Below are 18063 nucleotides of genomic sequence, written 5' to 3' on the forward strand. Positions count from 1 at the left end.
TTTAGCATGCCTATAATACGGTTTCTACTAATTCAGTAAGACTGTATGTTTGTGCAACTTAAGGGTCAAACCTATGGATGACTGAGTCCACTCATACCATCAGAATATGTTCACCTAGTTCCTGGCTAGTTCACAGTGTGCCATCTGGACCTCTAAACCTTACAAGGTACCAAATAGTGTCTACAACCTCAGAACATGACGATCCTGATTCACCCAAGGAAATTTTGAAAACAGATCTACCCTTTCGTTGATAACTCAAGCATGCCCAAAGGTAAATTCAAGAAATACAAAAATTGTCATGTAAAACATTTATTGAACAAATTGCATTCTTGTGTAAAATATGTGTGCTGCAATAATGAGTAGTAGAATACAGCACCGCATAATAACCAGCATTGTGAGCATGGTGAAAAAGATAGAAATTCAACCATGTGCACTTACATTGATTATATGAACAGATATAATTGAACTCTTGCCTAGGGCTGCCAATCATAGAAAGCATAGGGTGTGCTGGTCGGCCAGAATACCTTGCATCAGTCTAAATCCCCATTTACCTAAGTGCATGGGTCATCGGGTTTCCAGACTTGGTGTAAAGCAGGTTGCTGTCCCTGTTGAGATAGTGAAGGAATTCAGCTGGGCTAGAATTAAGCATCACCACCCCCTTTTGGGCTAGAATTAAGGCATGGGGGAATGCGACAATCAATCAAAATAATCCTCTGTCTAAACAAAGGCTTGGTGCAATATATATAACAAAACTGAACCCATAAATACTGTTCCTGAGTTCTGGTCTCGTTGTCATATTTATTCTGCCCACCCAGAGCTGCTGCTGAACAGACAACAACAAACAAGGCTAATTTGTGCAGTCTACCCGTCATTGGACAGAATGTTCTACGGTATGATAAAGTGCCTATAAGGAAATGTAATTGAAAGCAAACCTTTTCTGAGTACACTATCTCATATGGGTGTGCAACCAAATGTGTTTTAAAAGTCACAGTTTAAAAAGATGTCAAATTTAAACGTGAACATTTAAAATGTAAGTGTTTGTGCACAGGGCCTACTAGCCTCACAACACCTACTCCTTGTCTGTAAGAAAACTAAAAAACTTCATATTAGACCAGCAAATATACTAAAATCAAAGTTTAAATTGCACATGAAACCTAAAAGTCTAAAAAGTTTCACTTTAATAACAAAGCATAACAAAAGCTAAATTGCATTAAAAGTCAATCTTAGAAATATACAATTAATTCACGCTGAAAAAAGGTCTATTTTGTATTAAAAAGTTGCTTAATTAAAAAGTACTCAAACTTGTCTGAATGTTTAAATGTTCTGTGAGTCAACAGAAACAATGTTGTTTCCAGGTTCACTAGACAATGTTTTTGTTGACACCCAGTCACTAGTTCCAAAGAACAAACATGATAATATCAAAATCATTCAGCAGCTGTTGAAGGCACAACAGCCAGAAGTGCATTTGCAGAGGACAAGCCAGGATCCAAACATCCAGGAGCCGAGGCAACTAGAGAAGGCTCATAATATGCATTCTGCAGCAACAGCAATAGCACAGGACATCTTTGCAAATGGAGTCTTACTGGACCCATCTGCACTTCGATATCTGTAGATTAAACCAATTGCATTCTAAGTCATATATCCAAGGCACAGTCGAAAGTGCAAATCACACGGCAGAACACGGGCTGTATGCAATGTAACCATAGAGGTCGAGAGGAGAAAGACCAGTTCTTGTCCAGTTCCTATAGTAAAGGTGCATCAAAATACTGCATCATGCATTCACGACACAGTTGCACATGTGGTAGTGCTGTTCCCATTTGGTTGTGTGGCAGAACATCCATTGCAAAGCAGCAAAAATAGAATCAAGATCTCGACAATCAGAAATAGAACTAGCGGAATGCCTCCAAAAACACTGGAAAGCAAGAAGTGAAATAAAGATGGAATCACTCTGAAGACAGTCTGAAGAGGGCTAAAAAACCCAGGCCCAATCGATCTAAAGAAGTGCACTACTCCTGTATTATTACAGGATTAAAAATGTGGTGCACAAGTTCTCCGAAGTGTTGTAGGAGGTTAGTGCATACTAGTGATTGTATTTCATAAGAAGACCTTGCAACTTGCAGATCAAACGTCCCTCTTGCAGATGTTAAAGAAACTTCCTTCTGAAACAATAAGGCTTTAAGTAAGCTCAAACTATCAATGTTCACATTAAAGATAGAAATTGAAGCCCATACCATCACTCCTCTAAATGTATGGGCTGGTGGAAAAAATACATTTGTACAACAGGTCACGACTTCCAAAACTTTCGCCACATTGGGTACTCCCGGTCTCATTCCACAGCAACTTAATTGAACATCTAAAAGCTTTGATTAGAAAGCAATTGGAATGCAAGATGAATTACAGCAGCTGGGGAACCCTTCAGATGACAAGCTAAGTTTACTTTTGGTGCATTACATGCCCCGTGAAGTTTAACTTCCCTGCAAACTAAATAATGGCAAAAGTGTTTTTGTTGTCTGTGCCACTAAGAAATACCTTAGTGTCTTCATTTCTACACTTGTATTGTGTAGAAATCTCTCCCCTAATGCTTCATATGTATCTACCCTATAGTGTTTTAACCCCTTCCATGCTCATGACGGAACGGTTCCGTCATGAGCCACGGTTGAGCTGTGCTCATGACGGAACCGTTCCGTCATGGTCCCGCCCGCGCTCGAACCCTTCAGCACCGCGGCGGAATTCGCCCAGCGCTGAAGGGGTTAAACAGTTCATAAAGTGGAATGTTTAAATGTAATCCATGAATTATTCAATCGGCTGATGGTGTTTCTGCCAGAGTGAATGGTAATGTCTCTAAATGTTCTAGGCTTGACTTTGTATATGTCACATTCTTCTTTGCCATAATTTTCTGTTCTCTGATCAAATTAGAGGGCTGAAATAACTCTGCAATATTCAGGTGTTTCCATGGCATGCAAACACTCTGCAGAGTTTGTAACGTCCATCTTAGTAGCATGATTGATTGAAGCTGGATTTGTCCATGTTGTTAGAGGGACATGTCACTTTCTATGATGTCAATAGCAGGCGGCACAATGTTACTCAGGGAATAAATTCTGGTGGATAAGGTAGCCATGCTATTGTCAACTACTGCCAGAGCATTTTCCAAGTTCACTCTGTCAATCTCACGTATCAACTCAGAAGTTTCCTGCTGTGACACTTTCCACAACACATTGTATATGGCATACAAAAAGCACTTATGATGTGGCTTCCTAGGACCTACACAAAATCATGTAAATCCATGTCATCTGAAAGGAGAGACAATTGTTCTTTCACCACCTCATCTAACATGAAATGTCATTACCATTGGAGATATAACTTTCCTATGATGTACGTTGTTACCACCCAAGTGTTTTGTCTGAACGTAGCATGGGTCTGGTCTGCTTATTCTAAAATCGTTCATGTTGTTCCAAAAGCATGCATGACAACTATTAGTATCTAATGGCCACACTAGCCATCACTCTGGACAGAAATGTGAAGAATTGTATGTACCATTCCTTAGCATATTGTTGAGCTTTTCCTCTATGTAGTCAGTGAATTGCTGCCAATGTTTCAAAACGTGCAAATGTGGGAATGTTTGGTGTAATCAAATCCTTTATTTTCATCAAGCCTAGGCAGGACATTTGTGTACAGTTTTGTTCAGGAAAATGATTTGCTTGGTATTAGACATGCTCTAAACAATGCCTCTTTACCTTGAACTTGCTAGTCTTGGTTACCCAAACAGATTTTAAATTAATATTGTCTTTCGAAAAGTCGTACCCTTGTATTGACAACTGGTAAATAAGGGGGTTAATAAATAAATGTTGTGTTGGTCAGCATATTTTTCTATGCCGGGGAAGGGAGAAGTTTATAATAATGAGATGCCAGGTCTGCGTAGTTGTTGCTAAAATAATATGCACACTTCAGTGAATATGTTTTTGGACTACCCAAAGGTGGTGTAGGGCAATGTTCCCATTGTATATAATTGAATACTGCATGTGGATTACTAGCTCTGTCAAAGTAATGGTATGCGTAGTGATGATAACAAAACATTTAATCATAATTAGATGTTTCACTATACTAGTCTTCACTTTCCAATACAGTATAATGTTCTAGCTGAGAGACCATAAGTCTTACAGTGCTGTTATCCCAGTCATCAGAAATGTTGAAAAGGAATGATAACATAATTCAGTCATATTTTGAAAACACATGGGGCAGTATTGTGTAGGACTGGCCACATAGTGTGGTTTGATCAGGTAAATTGACAAAAACTGTTTGTTTTTACAACCAGCAAGGGGTGATAAACCTAGAGGTCTGGTACTTTCAACTGTTAGGACTAGCACTTCTGCTCTTTAAGGTAGGCCACACTCCTTCTTGCCCACAAGCTTCTCTTAGACCAGATCTCCAGTCTTTGGAATCCAGCCAGGAGTTGGGGCTTGTACCGTCACCTCTACTGTGGCGGAATATTTCTTGTGCTCGTTGCTTTGCTCATAACGAAAGTCTTTCAGTTCCTGTAAGGTAGCCAAATGTTCATAGATATCAAACGGCATCTCCGCCAGCACTGGGCTAGGATTGTTGAGGTTCAGAACCCACATTTGGACTCCAAATGAGATTTCATAGGGAGATTGCCCATCAGAAGGATGTTCTAGGAACATTGTTTAAGGCTCTCTAGACCCTGTACAGGTGGTCTATCCAACTATGACATGAAACCAATACTCTAGCTAATAAAGGCTGCTTTAAGTCATGATCTTTCCTCTCTACAATGTAATTTCTCTTGGGATGGTAGGGAGAGGAATAGTCCACAGCCAAGCCCAGTGTACTCATGGTGCCCCGGTAAGCCTTAGAGGCAAATGCTGGGCCCAGGTCCAAATGGGACATGGCTACTGAACATATCCCAAAGTAGACTTGCCAATCTTCTATAGCAGTTCAACCTTCAGCTGAATGCTGTTTCCATACCCATAGGAATCAATAACAGGAATCCATTGCTAACAAAATGTATTCAAAGGAGCCCTCACTATGTAATGATACGCAGTGGTCCAGATACACACAGACCAGAGTCTTGTTAGAATCAATAGTGGTGTTTGTAGTAGGCGAGTTGTTACAGAAACTTTAATTTGTTGACAAATGTCACATTTAAGGACATAGCCTTTAATCTGTTTATATAGTCCTGGCCACCAGTAAAGCGGCTGTAGCAGTGAAATTGTAGCCGCCATACCTGCATGGGCAGAGGCTAATTCCTCATGTGCTGCCATGATCAACTCTGGTCTCCAGTCTGAGGGGCATATTCTCAAGGATCTATCGCCATGTTATCGGCACTTTAGTGCAGCCAAAGCCATGATAAATGTATTGCCCCATTCACAAGCTGGTGCTAACAGCCGATATCACCAGTTTTCCAGTGATAGCATCCTCAAAAAACATTGCCACGGATGACACTGGCAACTATCGCTAATAAGATGCAGAATAGGCGTCCCCGAGCAAAAAGCCGCAACAACAGCACTTCACAACATTCTCAATGACCAGCCAGATCTGCGATAAGAACACAAACATGTGATAATGTGCATTAGCAGCAGGAAATTAACACCTGCTCTGACCTGGTGCAAAGTCAGACGACAACCGTCACCAGAAAAGGGAGCCCAGACCACAGCCACACCTGAAGAACAGATGCCCTGGATCCACTGATCATGCAGCACAGAGCCCCAACAGGGCCACAACACCCACTGCCACCATATCCAGGACCGCCACCCTCCTGGCCCCCCCGCACTCCCCAGACCACCACAGAGGCAGCTCAGACCAAGACAGTGGATCTCCAGAAAACGCACCAACCTCACAGACCCAACACCAGAGAATGTCATTGCCCACTACAGGCTCAAAAGGACAACCATCCTACGCATCCTGACCACCATTGCCCACAAGCTGACGGTACCAACACAGCAGACAACCAACATCCTCCTGCAGACAAAGCTGCTGGCTGTGCTGCATATGTTGGCTTCTGGAACCTTCCAACCAACAACTGACAGAGTCAGAGGAGTCTCACAGCCAGCATAATCCAAATTCATCACAACTGTCTCGGATGCCATCATCAGCTTGGTACCCCAGTACCCATAATCCCCACACACTGCGCATGAACAGCTGTAGACCAAGGAAGGCGTCTATGCCATAGCTGGCTTCCCACACATGTCAGGGGCAATTGACTGCACACATGTCCTACTTGTACCCCCTGGTGACACTGCACACAATTACCTCAACAGAAATCACAAGCATTCCATCAATGTGCAGGCAACAGTGGACGACCTGGAAATCGCCACCAACGTCATCGCCAACTACACAGGCAGGGTGCATGATTCCTATCCCTACCCACAGTCCATCATCAACCAGCGTTAACAGGAAGGCACCCATGTAAATGCACTGCTCGTTGGCAAGTACCAAATAAACACATCACACCCACCATCTCCACAATCATTCAAATCCTAACTCTGGGAATGCACACATCACAGACTCACATTCAACATGCCAAACAATCTGCCCACCCACCAGACACAACAGCATAACTTACTGCAGCAACCTGCGCTAGCCATGTACATGAGCCATCAACGGCATGGCACCTCAGCCACACAATAGCAGAATGTGGGGAGAGATGGGAACCAGGCATGTGTGATGGAGGCAAGTGACACATGAATGAGAAGTTACACAATGCCAAGTGTGGCGGAGATGTGCTGGACAGACTGCAGTATGCAGACCACAGACATATCCATGTCCACATACACAGCTGGTGTATGGAGTGTAGTGGACTGTGGACGCAACCATGTCAACCCAGCCAGTGGGGAAGATCGTGAAAATGTAGCTTGTGACGTCCCCTTCCTGTAAGCATGTGCGGAGTGGGGAGGCACGTGTAGGGGTGTGAATAAAAAGCATGTAGCTCTGGGCGTGGTCCTCTTCCGGAATTCCCAATGTCTCTGCCATGGCGGTGCCTCCCAGCCTGCCATGAGGCTGTCGCTGTGAGCGGATTTGCCTGCAAACATGTGCACCTGCTGCACCCCGGGCCGCTTTTCCCCAACCCGTCATCCCTGCCCCCGCGCAGCCAGGCCTCACTGCTCACCTGCCATCACTGGCGTGTGTCAAGGAGGGCCCATCAAGTGCCGGCGCAAGCCCAAGGCCCGCGAGCTGAGCAGCCTCCTCAGACCATCACAGCCTCCGCGACACAGGCCCGCAGTACTCCTTTCTTGTTTACATACTCCACTGGCCTACACAGCTGCCAGGTCGGTCACACATTTGGATCTGAGTCTTGATTACGCAATGGCAGAATACACACTTTGTGGCAGAGTTTATGTCACTACACCCCCTTCGATGTGGTGACACCAACTCTGTGCATAGCATCCTGCATGACACCTGTCTGTGGTCCCTTTCTGACTACTGCCTTCGGCCTTCACTGAGGTCAAGTAGGTCACACAGTTGGAACTGAGTCTTGATTTGTGTATGGCAGAGTTCATATCATTGAATGCATGGAGAGGAGTAAGAGGAAGAGGTGGTGCAGTCCGAAAGAAAAAAGTATCCTCGTTACGGAGGAGATCGAACACTGCCAACAACTGCTCTGGTGTCACTGACTCTGTGCATCGCGAGCCAACGACATGTGACTGTGGGCCCCTGCTGACCACTGCCTCGGGCCTACACTGCGGTCCAGTACGTCACTCACACATTGGGAACTGAGTCTTGATTTCATGATGTCTGAGGCCATTTATTTATGGCAGCTTTTATCTCACTGTACTCCCTTCGATATGGTGCCAGCAAATCTGTGCATAGCATCCCAACGACACGTGTCTGTGGGCCCATGCGGACCGCTGCCTCGGACCTACACTGCAACGAGTAGGTCACACATTGGGAACTCAGTATTGATTTATTTAAAGCAGCTTTGATATCATTGTACTGGCTTCATCGCAGACTGCATACCTCTACAGCTCCGCTGCCACTAAGTCTGTTTCCCGACAGCCATGCACAATTTCTGGTTGGACTTTGGTGGTGACTGAGTCCATGGACTTGGGGTTGTCTTCATCATCATGTCGTTGATACTGATTTTTGGCGAAAACAAGGCTGTAGCATTCCTCTCCTCAATTTGCCGCTTCCGAATGGTTGCATCATGCCCTGGAGGACACCTTCGACTGTCACCCGCAACCCTCTGCCACATTCACCTCGGACATCGATGAGGACCCGCTCAGCTTGCGTGGCCCATCTCACTGCACCGCAAGTCACTGTCCGGTGGCGGTGGGACTGTGCCGGCCGAAGTGCATCCAGGGCCACTAACTCTGTGCCGCTCAAGTCAGGGACTCTGTCCGGTGAGATATTAGATGGCCTCTGAAACGATGGCCTTGGGGTCCTCAACGCCATGTGTCTGTGACCCTGCACTGTCCACTGCCTCCGGACTCGAATGCGGTCACACATCAAATCGCGTTCTGACCGGCCCGGACATCGTACCACCGCAGGAGGCACACGCCACCCCCACCAGGACCTCCGCCAAATGGCAATTGCCAGTGTCGAAACAGCCGTACTGGCAGACTAACGGAGTTGCTCACACCTGTTGTGGATGCCATCATCTGCCTGCTACCCTGCTCAGCACTCCAGGGCCACTAACTCATGGACCATTTCTAAATGAGTTGTGTGCTGTGGTGAGCTCACGCAGCAATGTCACCTCAGGCAGTGTGGGAGATGTGGGATGATGATAGGGAAGATGATGCATGTGTAACACACACCACAGCAGCTGCACCATGAATAGCCCAAAGGGACACAATCCACGACATTTTTTTCACATGAGCACGCTCATCTCCAGTGCTCCAACCTCAGTGCCACTGCAACTCACGGACACATGTATTTGCAAATTGGGTGACCTCTGTGCTTATCACCGTGATGCACCTCAGTTTTCTCTGTCATGCTGGTGTTTTCTGTTTCTGTTTTAATGGTGTTTCCTGTTCAAGTTGTTGCAAGCACCAAGAACTCCTTGCGGGCTGGCTTACACTCACCCCACACCCATCCAGCACAGGCATCACTGTACATGTGATCCTGCCAATAAAGGGGACAGGTGCACATGCCTGTAGCCATTTCCACAAACTATCTGTATGTGTCCGTGTGGTCATGATGTATACATGAAGGCCCAGGGACCTCCAACATCACATTGTGCTGTGTACAGTGGACGTAACCATATAACCGCTGGGAGCGGGTAAGACTAGGGACATGTAACTTTGTCGTCAGCCACTAAATTGCATAAGAGGAGTGGACTGGGCTGTCGCACAGAGGTCCAGCGTGGGGGTGGGAATGATGATTCAGTGGCTCTGGCGGTGGTTCATTGCAGGAAATGTGCACATGCATGTGTATCTGTCGAAGTGTGGGTCTCCTTTGTGGGGTGTAGGTGGTCCCTGATGGGACACCCACAAATGTGTTCCAGTTCGGCTTCCATGAGCTCTGACTCCACCGCAGCTGTTTGGCCTTCTCCTTTTGGCACTCCCACACCTGGCATTGGAATGCGATGTGTGCCTAGGTGAAGTGTTGGGAGCCAGCCATGGTGCCGTTGCTGTTCTGTCCATCAACTGTTGTTTTTGCATTTGTTACCCCGAGTGGGACGGGTATCTCCATGCCACTGGAATCAAGCTATCCTGGCTGAAGAGGGGTGAAACCCCAAAACTGGTCCTAGGCTGCTTGTTTCCAGTCTAGGGAGGACTTGGCTAGGCATTTCGGGCTGGACTGTTCCCATGAGGCACAGGGTCAAGACTGATTTGCATATGGCTGGGTTCAAACTAGAATGGCATGGTGAGCAAAAAAAAAGATGGATTTAGGTCCAGATCTCTGTACTGGGGTGAATGTATCACATCGTTCTTCATTCTGTCCATCAACTGTTGTTTTTGCATTTGTCACCCCAAGTGGGACGGGTATGCCCAGACATGGGTCCCGTGCTCTCCATGCCTCTGGAATCAAGCTATCTTGGCTGAAGAGGGGTCAAACCCCAAAACCGGTCCTAGGATGCTTGTTACCAGTCCAGGGAGGACTTGGCTTGGCAGTTTGGGCTGGACTGTTCCCATGACGCACGGGGTCAAGACTAATTTGCATATGTCTGGGTTCAAACTGAAATGGCATAGTGAGCAAAAAAAAAATGGATTTATGCCCAGATCTCTGTACTGGGGTGAATGTATGACATTGTTCTGCATTCTGTCCATCAACTTTTGTTTTTGCATTTGTCACCCCGAGTGGGACGGGTATGCCCAGACGTGGGTCCCGTGCTCTCCATGCCACTGATATTCAAGCTATCCTGGCTGAAGAGGGGTGAAGCCCCAAAACCGGTCCTAGGATGCTTCACTCCAGACCAGGGAGGACTTGGCTTGGCAGTTCGGGCTGGACTGTTCCCATGAGGCACAGGGTCAAGACTGATTTGCATATGGCTGGGTTCAAACTGGAATGGCATAGTGAGCATAAAAATTATGGATTTTGGCCCAGATCTCTGTACTGGGGTGAATGTATGACAGATGTTCTGCATTCTGACCATCAACTGTTGTTTTTGCATTTGTCACCCCGAGTTGGACGGGTATGCCCAGACGTGGGTCCTGTGCTCTCCATGCCACTGGAATCAAGCTATCCTGGCTGAACAGGGGTCAAACCCCAAAACCAGTCTTAGGATGCTTGTTACCAGTACAGGGAGGACTTGGCTTGGCAGTTAGGGCTGGACTGTTCTCATGAGGCACAGGGTCAAGACAGATTTGCACATGGGTGGGTTCAAACTGGAACGGCATGGTGAGCAAAAAAACGATGGATTTAGGCCCAGATTTCTGTACTGGGGTGAATGTAAGACATTGTTCTGCATTCAGTCCATCAACTGTTGTTTTTGCATTTGTCACCCCGAGTTGGACGGGTATGCCCAGACGTGGATCCCGTGATATCCATGCCACTGGAATCAAGCTATCCTTGCTGATGAGGGGTGAAACCCCGAAACCGGTCCTAGGATACTTGTTTTTAGTCCAGGGAGGACTTGGCTTGGCTTGGCAGTTCGGGCTGGACTGTTCCCATGAGACACAGGGTCAAGACTGATTTGCATATGGCTGGGTTCAAACTGGAATGGCATAGTGAGCAAAAAAACTATGGATTTACGCCCAGATCTCTGTACTGGGGTGAATGTATGACATTGTTCTGCATTCTGTCCATCAACTTTTGTTTCTGCATTTGTCACCCCGAGTAGGACGGGTATGCCCAGACGTGGGTCCCGTGCTCTCCATGCCACTGAAATTCAAGCAATCCTGGCTGAAGAGGGGTGAAACCCCGAAACCGGTCCTAAGACGCTTGTTCACAGTCCAGGGAGGACTTGGCTTGGCTTGGCTTGGCAGTTCGGGCTGGACTGTTCCCATGAGACACAGGGTCAAGACTGATTTACATAAGGCAGGGTTCAAACTGGAATGGCATGGTGGGCAAAAAAACGATGGATTTAGGCCCAGATCTCTGTACTAGGGTGAATGTATGACATTGTTCTGCATTCTGTCCATCAACTTTTGTTTTTGCATTTGTCACCCCGAGTGGGACGGGTATGCCCAGACGTGGGTCCCGTGCTCTCCATGCCTCTGATATTCAAGCAATCCTGGCTGAGGAGGGGTGAAACCCCGAAACCGGTCCTAGGATGCTTCACTCCAGACCAGGGAGGACTTGGCTTGGCAGTTCGGGCTGGACTGTTCCCATGAGGCACAGGGTCAAGACTGATTTGCATATGGCTGGGTTCAAACTGGAATGGCATAGTGAGCATAAAAATTATGGATTTTGGCCCAGATCTCTGTACTGGGGTGAATGTATGACATTGTTCTGCATTCTGTCCATCAACTTTTGTTTTTGCATTTGTCACCCCGAGTGGGACGGGTATGCCCAGACGTGGGTCCCGTGCTCTCCATGCCACTGATATTCAAGCTATCCTGGCTGAAGAGGGGTGAAGCCCCGAAACCGGTCCTAGGATGCTTCACTCCAGACCAGGGAGGACTTGGCTTGGCAGTTCAGGCTGGACTGTTCCCATGAGGCACAGGGTCAAGACTGATTTGCATATGGCTGGGTTCAAACTGGAATGGCATAGTGAGCATACAAATTATGGATTTTGGCCCAGATCTCTGTACTGGGGTGAATGTATGACAGATGTTCTGCATTCTGACCATCAACTGTTGTTTTTGCATTTGTCACCCCGAGTTGGATGGGTATGCCCAGACGTGGGTCCCGTGCTCTCCATGCCACTGGAATCAAGCTATCCTGGCTGAACAGGGGTCAAACCCCAAAACCAGTCTTAGGATGCTTGTTACCAGTACAGGGAGGACTTGGCTTGGCAGTTCGGGCTGGACTGTTCTCATGAGGCACAGGGTCAAGACAGATTTGCACATGGGTGGGTTCAAACTGGAACGGCATGGTGAGCAAAAAAATGATGGATTTAGGCCCAGATTTCTGTACTGGGGTGAATGTAAGACATTGTTCTGCATTCAGTCCATCAACTGTTGTTTTTGCATTTGTCACCCCGAGTTGGACGGGTATGCCCAGACGTGGATCCCGTGATATCCATGCCACTGGAATCAAGCTATCCTTGCTGATGAGGGGTGAAACCCCGAAACCGGTCCTAGGATACTTGTTTTTAGTCCAGGGAGGACTTGGCTTGGCTTGGCAGTTCGGGCTGGACTGTTCCCATGAGACACAGGGTCAAGACTGATTTGCATATGGCTGGGTTCAAACTGGAATGGCATAGTGAGCAAAAAAACAATGGATTTACGCCCAGATCTCTGTACTGGGGTGAATGTATGACATTGTTCTGCATTCTGTCCATCAACTTTTGTTTTTGCATTTGTCACCCCGAGTGGGACGGGTATGCCCAGACGTGGGTCCCGTGCTCTCCATGCCACTGAAATTCAAGCAATCCTGGCTGAAGAGGGGTGAAACCCCGAAACCGGTCCTAAGACGCTTGTTCACAGTCCAGGGAGGACTTGGCTTGGCTTGGCAGTTCGGGCTGGACTGTTCCCATGAGACACAGGGTCAAGACTGATTTACATAAGGCAGGGTTCAAACTGGAATGGCATGGTGGGCAAAAAAACGATGGATTTAGGCCCAGATCTCTGTACTAGGGTGAATGTATGACATTGTTCTGCAGTCTGTCCATCAACTTTTGTTTTTGCATTTGTCACCCCGAGTGGGACGGGTGTGCCCAGACGTGGGTCCTGTGCTCTCCATGCCACTGAAATTCAAGCAATCCTGGCTGAAGAGGGATGAAACCCCGAAACCGGTCCTAAGACGCTTGTTCACAGTCCAGGGAGGACTTGGCTTGGCTTGGCAGTTCGGGCTGGACTGTTCCCATGACGCACGGGGTCAAGACTAATTTGCATATGTCTGGGTTCAAACTGAAATGGCATAGTGAGCAAAAAAAACAATGGATTTATGCCCAGATCTCTGTACTGGGGTGAATGTATGACATTGTTCTGCATTCTGTCCATCAACTTTTGTTTTTGCATTTGTCACCCCGAGTGGGACGGGTATGCCCAGACGTGGGTCCCGTGCTCTCCATGCCACTGATATTCAAGCTATCCTGGCTGAAGAGGGGTGAAGCCCCAAAACCGGTCCTAGGATGCTTCACTCCAGACCAGGGAGGACTTGGCTTGGCAGTTCGGGCTGGACTGTTCCCATGAGGCACAGGGTCAAGACTGATTTGCATATGGCTGGGTTCAAACTGGAATGGCATAGTGAGCATAAAAATTATGGATTTTGGCCCAGATCTCTGTACTGGGGTGAATGTATGACAGATGTTCTGCATTCTGACCATCAACTGTTGTTTTTGCATTTGTCACCCCGAGTTGGACGGGTATGCCCAGACGTGGGTCCTGTGCTCTCCATGCCACTGGAATCAAGCTATCCTGGCTGAACAGGGGTCAAACCCCAAAACCAGTCTTAGGATGCTTGTTACCAGTACAGGGAGGACTTGGCTTGGCAGTTCGGGCTGGACTGTTCTCATGAGGCACAGGGTCAAGACAGATTTGCACATGGGTGGGTTCAAACTGGAACGGCATGGTGAGCAAAAAAACGATGGATTTAGGTCCAGATTTCTGTACTGGGGTGAATGTAAGACATTGTTCTGCATTCAGTCCATCAACTGTTGTTTTTGCATTTGTCACCCCGAGTTGGACGGGTATGCCCAGACGTGGATCCCGTGATATCCATGCCACTGGAATCAAGCTATCCTTGCTGATGAGGGGTGAAACCCCGAAACCGGTCCTAGGATACTTGTTTTTAGTCCAGGGAGGACTTGGCTTGGCTTGGCAGTTCGGGCTGGACTGTTCCCATGAGACACAGGGTCAAGACTGATTTGCATATGGCTGGGTTCAAACTGGAATGGCATAGTGAGCAAAAAAACTATGGATTTACGCCCAGATCTCTGTACTGGGGTGAATGTATGACATTGTTCTGCATTCTGTCCATCAACTTTTGTTTCTGCATTTGTCACCCCGAGTGGGACGGGTATGCCCAGACGTGGGTCCCGTGCTCTCCATGCCACTGAAATTCAAGCAATCCTGGCTGAAGAGGGGTGAAACCCCGAAACCGGTCCTAAGACGCTTGTTCACAGTCCAGGGAGGACTTGGCTTGGCTTGGCTTGGCAGTTCGGGCTGGACTGTTCCCATGAGACACAGGGTCAAGACTGATTTACATAAGGCAGGGTTCAAACTGGAATGGCATGGTGGGCAAAAAAACGATGGATTTAGGCCCAGATCTCTGTACTAGGGTGAATGTATGACATTGTTCTGCATTCTGTCCATCAACTTTTGTTTTTGCATTTGTCACCCCGAGTGGGACGGGTATGCCCAGACGTGGGTCCCGTGCTCTCCATGCCACTGATATTCAAGCAATCCTGGCTGAGGAGGGGTGAAACCCCGAAACCGGTCCTAGGATGCTTCACTCCAGACCAGGGAGGACTTGGCTTGGCAGTTCGGGCTGGACTGTTCCCATGAGGCACAGGGTCAAGACTGATTTGCATATGGCTGGGTTCAAACTGGAATGGCATAGTGAGCAAAAAAACAATGGATTTACGCCCAGATCTCTGTACTGGGGTGAATGTATGACATTGTTCTGCATTCTGTCCATCAACTTTTGTTTTTGCATTTGTCACCCCGAGTGGGACGGGTATGCCCAGACGTGGGTCCCGTGCTCTCCATGCCACTGAAATTCAAGCAATCCTGGCTGAAGAGGGGTGAAACCCCGAAACCGGTCCTAAGACGCTTGTTCACAGTCCAGGGAGGACTTGGCTTGGCTTGGCAGTTCGGGCTGGACTGTTCCCATGAGACACAGGGTCAAGACTGATTTACATAAGGCAGGGTTCAAACTGGAATGGCATGGTGGGCAAAAAAACGATGGATTTAGGCCCAGATCTCTGTACTAGGGTGAATGTATGACATTGTTCTGCATTCTGTCCATCAACTTTTGTTTTTGCATTTGTCACCCCGAGTGGGACGGGTGTGCCCAGACGTGGGTCCTGTGCTCTCCATGCCACTGAAATTCAAGCAATCCTGGCTGAAGAGGGGTGAAACCCCGAAACCGGTCCTAAGACGCTTGTTCACAGTCCAGGGAGGACTTGGCTTGGCTTGGCAGTTCGGGCTGGACTGTTCCCATGACGCACGGGGTCAAGACTAATTTGCATATGTCTGGGTTCAAACTGAAATGGCATAGTGAGCAAAAAAAACAATGGATTTATGCCCAGATCTCTGTACTGGGGTGAATGTATGACATTGTTCTGCATTCTGTCCATCAACTTTTGTTTTTGCATTTGTCACCCCGAGTGGGACGGGTATGCCCAGACGTGGGTCCCGTGCTCTCCATGCCACTGATATTCAAGCTATCCTGGCTGAAGAGGGGTGAAGCCCCAAAACCGGTCCTAGGATGCTTCACTCCAGACCAGGGAGGACTTGGCTTGGCAGTTCGGGCTGGACTGTTCCCATGAGGCACAGGGTCAAGACTGATTTGCATAAGCTGGGTTCAAACTGGAATGGCATAGTGAGCATAAAAATTATGGATTTTGGCCCAGATCTCTGTACTGGGGTGAATGTATGACAGATGTTCTGCATTCTGACCATCAACTGTTGTTTTTGCATTTGTCACCCCGAGTTGGACGGGTATGCCCAGACGTGGGTCCTGTGCTCTCCATGCCACTGGAATCAAGCTATCCTGGCTGAACAGGGGTCAAACCCCAAAACCAGTCTTAGGATGCTTGTTACCAGTACAGGGAGGACTTGGCTTGGCAGTTCGGGCTGGACTGTTCTCATGAGGCACAGGGTCAAGACAGATTTGCACATGGGTGGGTTCAAACTGGAACGGCATGGTGAGCAAAAAAACGATGGATTTAGGCCCAGATTTCTGTACTGGGGTGAATGTAAGACATTGTTCTGCATTCAGTCCATCAACTGTTGTTTTTGCATTTGTCACCCCGAGTTGGACGGGTATGCCCAGACGTGGATCCCGTGATATCCATGCCACTGGAATCAAGCTATCCTTGCTGATGAGGGGTGAAACCCCGAAACCGGTCCTAGGATACTTGTTTTTAGTCCAGGGAGGACTTGGCTTGGCTTGGGAGTTCGGGCTGGACTGTTCCCATGAGACACAGGGTCAAGACTGATTTGCATATGGCTGGGTTCAAACTGGAATGGCATAGTGAGCAAAAAAACTATGGATTTACGCCCAGATCTCTGTACTGGGGTGAATGTATGACATTGTTCTGCATTCTGTCCATCAACTTTTGTTTCTGCATTTGTCACCCCGAGTGGGACGGGTATGCCCAGACGTGGGTCCCGTGCTCTCCATGCCACTGAAATTCAAGCAATCCTGGCTGAAGAGGGGTGAAACCCCGAAACCGGTCCTAAGACGCTTGTTCACAGTCCAGGGAGGACTTGGCTTGGCTTGGCTTGGCAGTTCGGGCTGGACTGTTCCCATGAGACACAGGGTCAAGACTGATTTACATAAGGCAGGGTTCAAACTGGAATGGCATGGTGGGCAAAAAAACGATGGATTTAGGCCCAGATCTCTGTACTAGGGTGAATGTATGACATTGTTCTGCATTCTGTCCATCAACTTTTGTTTTTGCATTTGTCACCCCGAGTGGGACGGGTATGCCCAGACGTGGGTCCCGTGCTCTCCATGCCACTGATATTCAAGCAATCCTGGCTGAGGAGGGGTGAAACCCCGAAACCGGTCCTAGGATGCTTCACTCCAGACCAGGGAGGACTTGGCTTGGCAGTTCGGGCTGGACTGTTCCCATGAGGCACAGGGTCAAGACTGATTTGCATATGGCTGGGTTCAAACTGGAATGGCATAGTGAGCATAAAAATTATGGATTTTGGCCCAGATCTCTGTACTGGGATGAATGTATGACATTGTTCTGCATTCTGTCCATCAACTTTTGTTTTTGCATTTGTCACCCCGAGTGGGACGGGTATGCCCAGACGTGGGTCCCGTGCTCTCCATGCCACTGATATTCAAGCTATCCTGGCTGAAGAGGGGTGAAGCCCCGAAACCGGTCCTAGGATGCTTCACTCCAGACCAGGGAGGACTTGGCTTGGCAGTTCGGGCTGGACTGTTCCCATGAGGCACAGGGTCAAGACTGATTTGCATATGGCTGGGTTCAAACTGGAATGGCATAGTGAGCATAAAAATTATGGATTTTGGCCCAGATCTCTGTACTGGGGTGAATGTATGACAGATGTTCTGCATTCTGACCATCAACTGTTGTTTTTGCATTTGTCACCCCGAGTTGGATGGGTATGCCCAGACGTGGGTCCCGTGCTCTCCATGCCACTGGAATCAAGCTATCCTGGCTGAACAGGGGTCAAACCCCAAAACCAGTCTTAGGATGCTTGTTACCAGTACAGGGAGGACTTGGCTTGGCAGTTCGGGCTGGACTGTTCTCATGAGGCACAGGGTCAAGACAGATTTGCACATGGGTGGGTTCAAACTGGAACGGCATGGTGAGCAAAAAAATGATGGATTTAGGCCCAGATTTCTTTACTGGGGTGAATGTAAGAC

The sequence above is a fragment of the Triturus cristatus genome, chromosome 2_2 (genome assembly GCF_964204655.1).
Source record: "Triturus cristatus chromosome 2_2, aTriCri1.1, whole genome shotgun sequence".
Classification (NCBI taxonomy): domain Eukaryota; kingdom Metazoa; phylum Chordata; class Amphibia; order Caudata; family Salamandridae; genus Triturus; species Triturus cristatus.